The sequence below is a fragment of the Dipodomys merriami genome, unplaced genomic scaffold, assembly GCF_024711535.1.
Source record: "Dipodomys merriami isolate MVZ:Mamm:240054 unplaced genomic scaffold, mDipMer1.0.p SCAF_23, whole genome shotgun sequence".
NCBI lineage: Eukaryota > Metazoa > Chordata > Mammalia > Rodentia > Heteromyidae > Dipodomys > Dipodomys merriami.
In genome coordinates, this window is record NW_027203715.1 from 21626661 (window position 1) to 21635599 (window position 8939).

Consider the following 8939-nt stretch of genomic DNA (forward strand, 5'->3'; position numbering starts at 1 on the left):
GGCTCTGACACTCCTGTTGCACTGCTAGCAATGGGAAGTCTTAAACTAGTTCCTCCACCAAGTCTTCTTCAAATTCCCCCTGTTCATCAGCAGTGTCATCTTGGCACTGCTGGTACTCGGACACCAGGTCATTGATATTGCTCTCAGCTTCAGTGAACTCCATCTCATCTATGCCCTCACCTATGTACCAGTGCAAGAATGCATTGCACTGGAACATGCCACTGAACTGCTCTGAGATGCACTTGAAGGGATCCTAGATGGCTATGTTGTTGCCGATGAAGGTGGCCGACATCGTGAGTCCATGTGGGGGTGGTGTGGGGGGGAAGGGAAGGGGGGATGTCACACACAGCCGTCTTCACATTGTTGGGGATCCAGTCTCCAACGTAGCTGCTGTTCTTGTTCTGCACGTTGAGCATCTGTTCATCCACCTCTTCATGGACATGCAGCCTCGGAAGATGGCAGCCGCTGTCAGGTAGCAGCCATGGCGGAGATCACAGGTGACCATCAAGTTCTTAGGGTCAAATATCTGCTGGGTGAAGCTCCCGCACTGAGAGAGCATGGTACTGCTGGCTGGCACGGCTGGCCAGGGGCACAAAGCCAGGCATGAAGAAGTGCAGGCGGGAAAGAGCACCATATTCAAGGCCAGCTTGTGCAGGTCTGCATTCAGCTGGCCAGGGAAGCACAGGCAGATGGTAACCCCGCTGTTGGTGCCTGACACCAGGTGGTTCAGGTCGTCATAGTTGGGCGTGGGTAGCTTCAAGTTACAGAAGCAGATGTTGTACAGGGCCTTGTTGTTGATGCAGAAAGTTTTATCTGCATTTTCCACCAGCTGGTGGACAGAGAAGATCGCGTTGTAGGGTTCCAGCACTGTGTTTTACACCTTCGGGGAGGGCATGACACTGAAGGTGTTCATGGTGTGGTTTGGGTACCCCTCTTGAATATTGTTGAGAATCAGGGTGCCCATGCTTGACCCGGTGCCACCTCCCAAAGAGTGGGCCAGCTAGAAACCCTGTAGACAGTCACACCTTTCTGACTTCCGCCTCACCACATCCAGTACCGCCTCCACCAGCTCAGCTTCCTCTGTGTAGTAGCCCTTGGTCCAGTTATTGGTTGCCCCGCTCTGGCCTATCAGATAGAAGCCATGATGGGACACACACTCCAAGAATATTTACTGTGCCATTTGCATTGTGAAGACAACAGGACTCTTCTGAGCCAAGCTTTGCTTTTAATTTAGATAACTTTGGTGAAATAAAGGAAATGTTTTCATTGTATCTGGGACCCTACAAATCACCCAGGTTCTAAAGAAATAAAGACAATGTGGAGGAAGATACATTTTAACCCAAATCAACTACTTGTAGAAATGAAGAACAGAGCCTACCTCAATACTGGAAATGTAATTAGTTTCACAGGAGGGACAGGAGCACATTGTGATCATAGGAAAGCTAAGCTGCAAGCACTTGTCTGCACCTTGCTCACACATAGCTATGCTTTGATTTCTGGTGTCCTGAAGTAGTTCTCTGTTATTGCCGGGCATTTGAAATGACCAGCAGTGCTGAAACCTTGTTGGAGGCTTTCCCTGATTGCTGATCTTTCCCTTCAGAGGCTTCTTTGTCATGGAGGGCTTGCAGAGTTGCACTGATCTGAGCTGTCTGAGTGGCCAGGGGCATGACTCCAGTGGACTGGAATAGGTGGGTTAGGTGAGGACAATATCTAGGTGTATAAAGGCTCAGCCCAGCACTGGAGTGCCTGGATGTTAGGACCCATAGACCATGATGACATACCAAATATGAAGTTGTCTGGCCTGAAGCTCTGGCCAAATGGTCCTGATCTCACTGAGTCTAAGGTTCCAGGCTCTAGGTCCACCATGATGGCCCAAGGAACATATTTTTTGCCTGTGGAGACAAGAGTTGACTTAGGCCTATAATTGACAAGAAACTTAGGGGCAGAGCTTATGATTCTGAGTGACTCTCAGCATTCATTACAGAAATTACAGCATTTGAGACATGGAAACAGAAAAGATTGGTTCAGCCATTGAGGGATTTTTTGAAGAGGAGATTAGCAGTGGTTCTCTCACTTCAGCCCTCCCTTCTTTTCAGGCCTCCTGGTCACTTCTGCCTTTTGCACACCATCCCATCCCTGCCAATCCTCCAGGGCTAGTCAGTCTTTACTGATGCAGTCAATATAAGCTAGCTTATGTGGATTCAGAACAGGCAGAAGAAAGTAGAAATGCATTTGGAAGGTGGATGGAAAATGCCTCTCAACTGTGACTACCCTTTTTGCCCCTTGGCCAATGAGACAGTCATGAGACAATCAAATTGCTTCAGCTTTCTTGTCATCAAGAGGTGATTCAAACTTATCCATTCTCTTTCTTGACACTGTCTCTCAAATTACAGAGGAGCAATATGGTAATCTTGCTTCACAAAAAAAAATGGAAAAGACAACATTGAAGGAAAAGCTCATTGCTTCATGATGAGTGTTGGGCTGTTAAGAGCCAGTTGTCATTGTTGGAGTTTTTTAAAGTTACTCACCCATAAATTCTTACAGGTGTCTTCCTTGCCAAGGTAATTCAAGTCATTGATTGATATTAGCCTTTAAAACTTCCATGGAGATGTTGAATATTTTTGTGATTACCATCTTGTTGTGAGATGAAATCCATTTCTGACTTAGTAAGGAATGGACTTGAGAATTCTGATAATTCTCTTAGAACTTCAATTCTGAAGGAAGCTAAATAAATCTTGATAGGATAAGAACAAATATATGTGAACTAATCCTTCCTCTTCATCCCTTTTCCTTCCCTAGTACTGTTAATTGGGCCACTGGCTCCTCTTCTCCAGTTCCAAATGCTTCAGGCCTTAACCCATTCGTTCTCCACCTCCTTGCATTTTTCTCGTCTCCATTCCTGCCAGTTTTCATCTTCAGGTTTACCTTTAATTCACCTGCTATTGTCTCTGCACATTCCAACACTGTAGATTCCACCAAATGTGGCTTGTCAAGGGAAATAATTATACACTATTTTCTTCTCATATACTTGTACTGTACTCTATAGTAAATCCACTGGCTACATAGCATGTACCTGTTATTAAGTATGATGTCATGTAGAGACACTTGAATGTGTGTGGCAGATTATTTGTAGGTTCTATACAAATACTATTTTATATAAAGAACTTGAGTGTGTGAAGATGTTGTTATTGGTGGGGGTCCTCGAGCCCATTCCATGAGGATACTGAGGGGTGATTGAATTTTAAGTAATGGTGCTGTTTTCATACTTCTTTAAATGAATTTATGAACTTATTAAAAGACTATTTTTTCAGCCCTTTGTTTATGGATCAAATCTATAATCCTAGCTAATCAGGAGGCTGAGATCTGAGGATCATGGTTCAGTGTTGGCTCAGAGGGAAGGAATGTACTTGGAACTCTTATTTCCAATTAACCACACACACGCACACACACACACACACACACCACAACACAACACAAAGCTAGAAGAGAAGCCCTATCAATTGAGCCACTAGTAGACTTCCATGTGAACAGTGACCTGATTGAGCCTCACAGGTGTCTGCTGGACCAGACATCCATTAAAAGGGCTAAAGGATGCAGATATCTCATACAAGCTGTGTAACATCTCTGATTGGGTCTGGGATGGATATGGCCACAGACTGTCCTATGACCTTGAGAGTCATATAGCTCTCTCCTACAGACAATTAAACCCTGTACAAAGCATCCCAGTAAGTACCTTCCCTTAGGACCCCTCCTGTCTAGCAAGACATTTGATATTCTCTTCTTCAATAAATCATTGCTGTTTTATTCTTCCCTCTGCATCCATGAACTCATTCTTTGAGATCATAGAGACAAAAGATGTGATTCAGTTATTAGGTTTTCAGTATCAACATGATGGCCTGCTTCAAAACAGAACTTTTATCTGCTTCCTGGGCACCAAAGCTGGTGGATCCTGAATGCTTTTATCTTGAGCCCTTTTTGTGTTGCCACCAAACCTGTGCTAGAGTATCATCAGTGCCCAAGGGACACACCGGGAATGCGTTTGTTCCAATCACACATGGTATACCTAGGTGTTGAGTCTGCAAACATGATGGGTACTCACAGATGTGTGACTTAGTGATGTCAGCCACTCAGCACAAGGTTTCCCTGGACCAGAGTCTCATCCCCATGCATTGAGTGGATGATAGGTGAAACCTTTGTTTCTCATACACAGATTATATCCTGGTTATTCCTAGCAAATGAATTCCATAGACCCCAGGGGAAACAAGCTGAATCCTTCTTTTAGTCATTTCTTCCCTAACACTGACACATCTGCTCCTTGAAGACACCATGGCCACATACCTCTCAGTAGAGGCTTTCCAAGACCCTACTCCATCATGTCACCCACCCACTTCAGATCTTTTAGCAGCCACTTTCCTCTAATAAACACTTCCCTCACGTCCAGCCTCCCCTATGAAAGTCTTCACTGTTGGGTTTTTATCCTAATGTAGAGGTCACATGCTTAACTATCAAGGTCATGGTTATTTGATATCGTTGGGGTCTACACACAGGACTGCTCAGGGCCATATTGATCCAATGTCTATGGCTCTGTTCACAAGACTGCTCAGTGCCATGGTGATGGGATGTATAGTGTCTGCATATGGGACTGCTCAGTACTATAGTGAATGATGCAGAATATCCATAGAAGGGCACCAGTTTCCCATTGAGATTTTCAGCTTTCATTACTTGTGTATAGCTGGTATTCCACACAGCACTCTAAAATCTATGGGAATTTAGGAGAGAGCCTCTTTATCATGAGTTAGCAGAGAATGGAATAAAATAGAATACTCAGCTGTAGTGGTGGTGGCTCTAGCTGTTATTTCTTGATACTCAGCAGACTAAGATCTGAGGATCTAAGTTCAAGGCCAGTCCAGGCAAGAAAATTCAGTGAGATTCTTATCCCTAATTAACCACCAAAAATCCCAAAGTAGAACTATGACTGAAGTGGTAGAGCACTAATCTTCAGCAAAAAAAAATCCAAATCAATGTTTATGCATTAATTTAAGCCTTAGGACCAACACACACACACACACACACACACACACACACACACACACACACACACACACACACACACACACACACACACACACAACCATTTGTCCAGCACTGGTGGCTCACACACCTGTAATCCTAGCTATTTTGGACGCTGAGGTCTAAACTTCAGAGTTTCAATCCAGCCTATGCAGAAAAGTTTGAGACTTATCTCCAATTAACCACCAGAAAACCAGAAGTGGTCCTGTGGCTCAAAGTGCAAAAGCACTAGCCTTGAGGGACAGTGTCTAGGTCCTGAGTTCAAGCCTTTCGACTGACAAGAAAAATAAAATGTAACACCTGGATCAGGTCCTTTGTCTCCTTAGTTTGAGGAAAGAGTCTACAGACAAAAAGGAAGAGGTAAGACAGCATAACTTTATTGAAGGAAAAGACCATCAGAACCCTTGCTAGACAGGAGAGGCCCATGGGAGGGAAGGCACTAGTTGGTGTGGGTTATGTAGGTATTAATGAGGTGTCTTTAGGAATGAACTATATGTCTCTCATGACCATTGGACAGTCTGCAGGTCATATCACTCCCCAGGCCTAGTCAGAAGCTCCACAAAGCCAACCCAAGATCTTTATGCATTCTTTAGTCCTTCTGAGTAAGTTATAATTTTGGTACCTACCTCTGGGGTATAGTCACCTCATCACAGTGTTCATTGTTCCAGGGGCGATGGGCCATGATATGATGTCAAGGAGCCTGCATACAGGACTGCTCAAGGCCAAAGTAAAAGAGAACTTCCATGGGAGAGAGACTTTGCATCCATTGCACAGACATGCTCTTTTTATGCTCTGATAACTCTGGGCGGTTTTTCCATGTTTTCTCATTTTTTTTCTCCAATGCTTTAGATGGAAACCAGGACATCATGCATGTAAGGCAAGCACTTTCCCATTGCACTTATATTTCTTTCCTTGGATTTGTTTTTAAATGAGCAGTAGATTTCATCTTTGTGTATAGGAAAATAGTTATCAAATATCTCCATTTTAAAGGTTTCAGCTGATGAAGTAGCACAGTATTTTTTATAATCTAAAATAGAGATATTCTGCCTTGGATATGTCCAGAGGCCTCAGACATAAAAAGGCTTGGGATAACTGCTGTGCAATTGGAAAGGCCAGGCTGAAGCCTTTTCCTTTTGCCCCAGCTTGCTGTTGCACCAGTGCTCCTTTCACCAGAAATGCTCATTTTCTCCATTTCTGCTCTTTGACACTTAGTAGAGGAGTCAGCTCCAGCCCTCTGAGAACTCTCTATGGGGGTGCGGAGTGGGGATTCCAGTATGGGAGAGGGCTTCTCTTCCCCCTCCATCTTTTGTGCTGGTCTTGGGCTTGATCTCAGGGACTGGCTCAGTCAGTTTTTCTGTTTGTTTATTTTTTCTTGCTTGTTTGATTTTTAGTCAAGAGTAGAACTTAGGCAACAGTTTCACTTCCAGATATTTGGGCTCCTAATTAGTGATGAGTCTCATGAACTTCCCTACACAGGCTGGCTTTGAACCTCATTCCTCAGATGTTTGCCTCATGAATAACGTGGATTATAAGCATGAGTCACAATCACCTGGCAGAGAGAGGGGTCTTCTTTCAGACATACCAACTACACAGTGACAAAGATCAAGAGGGGTAGCCTCTTTGTTTCAGCTGACCCCATCTTTTTCCATCACATCCAGCGTCAGCCCTGTACCAGCTATGGAGAAGAGCTTGGTGCTTCTTCAGGCCTGATCTGAATTAATTCATTGATCATACTAATAATAAATAAAATATTTCATGAGTATGTTTGTCTTCTCACCAACAGGAACGGATCTAGAAATCAAGAATCATTTATACCTTAGCTTTCCCACTCCAGAATGTAGAAAATTACTCACGTTGCATATGCCTTTCTTTACTAAGTGAATTAGATCAGAACAGCCTTCACATGTGCTTCTCACCCAGTGGAGATGATAACAAGGTAGCAAGATGTTGGGCAGTCTTGTATAGAAATTGGGCAAGGACCATAAAAACAAACACATTTTGACTTTGTAAGGCTGGAACAAAATCTACAAAGCAACGGTCCCCATAAACAGGCAGGAGTAGCAATACTAATATCAGATAAAATAGACTTCAAATTAAAATTAGTTAGAAGAGATAAAGAAGGTCGCTACATACTAATGAAGGGATCTCTCCTTCAGGAGGATAGTACAATTGTAAATAGTTATTCACCAAACAACGGAACACCCAAATTTATCTGAGAAACACTCCTTTCTCTCAAATCTCATATAGATCTAAAAACATTAATTGTTGGGGACTTTAACACACCACTATCGCCACTAGATAGATCAACTCAGCAAAAACTCAACATAGAAACCGCAGACCTAAACAGCTGCATAGATCAACTAGATTTAACAGACATCTACTGAATATTTCACCTAGCAGCATCAGAATACACGTTTTTCTCAGCAACACATGGAACATTTTCCAAAATAGACCACATTTTAGGTCACAAAGCAAATCTGTCCAAATTCAGAAACATTGAAGTTATACCTTGCATTCTCTGAGACCACAAGGGAATAAAATTAGAACTCAACACCAAAAGCCACCAAAGAAAGTCCTGTAACATATGGAGGCTGAACAACACACTGTTGAACCACCAGTGGGTCATGGAAGAGATTAGAAACAAAATTCAATTGTACATGATATTCAAAAAAAAATGAGCACACAAACTACCAGCTTCTCTGGGACACAGCAAAGACAGTACTCAGAGGCAAGTTTATAGATCTGAGTTCCTACATCAACAAATTGGAGAGAGCTGAAACCAATAATTTAATGAGACAGCTGAGCCTCCTTGAAAAAGAGCAGCAAGATAATCCCAATCCAGTAGATGGAAAGAAATAAAGAAAGTTAAATCAGAAATAAATGAATTAGAATCCAAAAAAAATCATAGAAAGAATCAACAAAACAAAGAGTTGGTTCTTCAAAAACATTAACAAAATTGAGAGACCCTTAGCAAATCTTATCAGAAAAAGAAGAGAACACACCTAAATAAATAAACTCAGAGATGAGAATGGTAACATCACCACCGAAACAACCAAGATTCAGAATATTATAAGGGAATATTTCTCAAAACTTTATGCTTATAAGTTTGAGAACTTGCCAAAAATGGACCTTTTCCTAGCAAATATCGACATGCAGAGACTAAACCAAGATGAGTTAAACCATCTTAACAGGCCCATATCAAGAATTGAAATAGTAATAGCAATCAGAGACCTCCTTTCTGCTGTTTTACAGCGGAATTCTACAAGGCCTTCAAAGCAGAAATCACACGAGTACTCATTCAACACTTCAATGAAATTAAAGAGAAAGTTCACTACCGAATTCATTCTATGAAGCTATAATAACCATCTTCCCAAATCCAGGCAGGGACTCATCAAAGAAAGAACTATAGACCCATATCTTTGATGAACACTGATGCCAAACTTCTCAACAAAATTTTGGCAAATCAGCTTCAACAATTCATCCAAAAACATCATACAGCACAATCAAACAGGATTCATTTCAGGGATGCAGTGCTGGTTCAATATACGCAAATCAATAAACATAATTCGTCACATCAACAAGGGTAAGGACAAGAACCACATGATTATCTCAATAGATGCAGAAAAAACATTTGACAAGATCCACCACCCCTTTTGAATGTTCTGGAAAAATTAGGAATCCATGGAACATTCCTCAATACAATAAAGGCTGTATAAGACAAACCTACAGCCAGTATTATACTCAATTGTGAAAAACTAAAGCCATTTACTCTAAACTCAGGAAAGAAACAAGGATGCTCACTCTCTCCTCTACTCTTCAATCTAGTATTAGAATGCTTAGTTACAGCAATAAGACAAGACCCAAACATA

The 8939-nt window shown here is 42.2% G+C and overlaps 1 pseudogene; it reads right to left on the reverse strand.

Annotated features, from left to right (window-relative positions):
- Positions 1–40: 40 nt before the first annotated feature.
- Positions 41–5752, reverse strand: LOC138835152 (tubulin beta-2 chain-like; annotated as a pseudogene).
- Positions 5753–8939: the final 3187 nt, after the last annotated feature.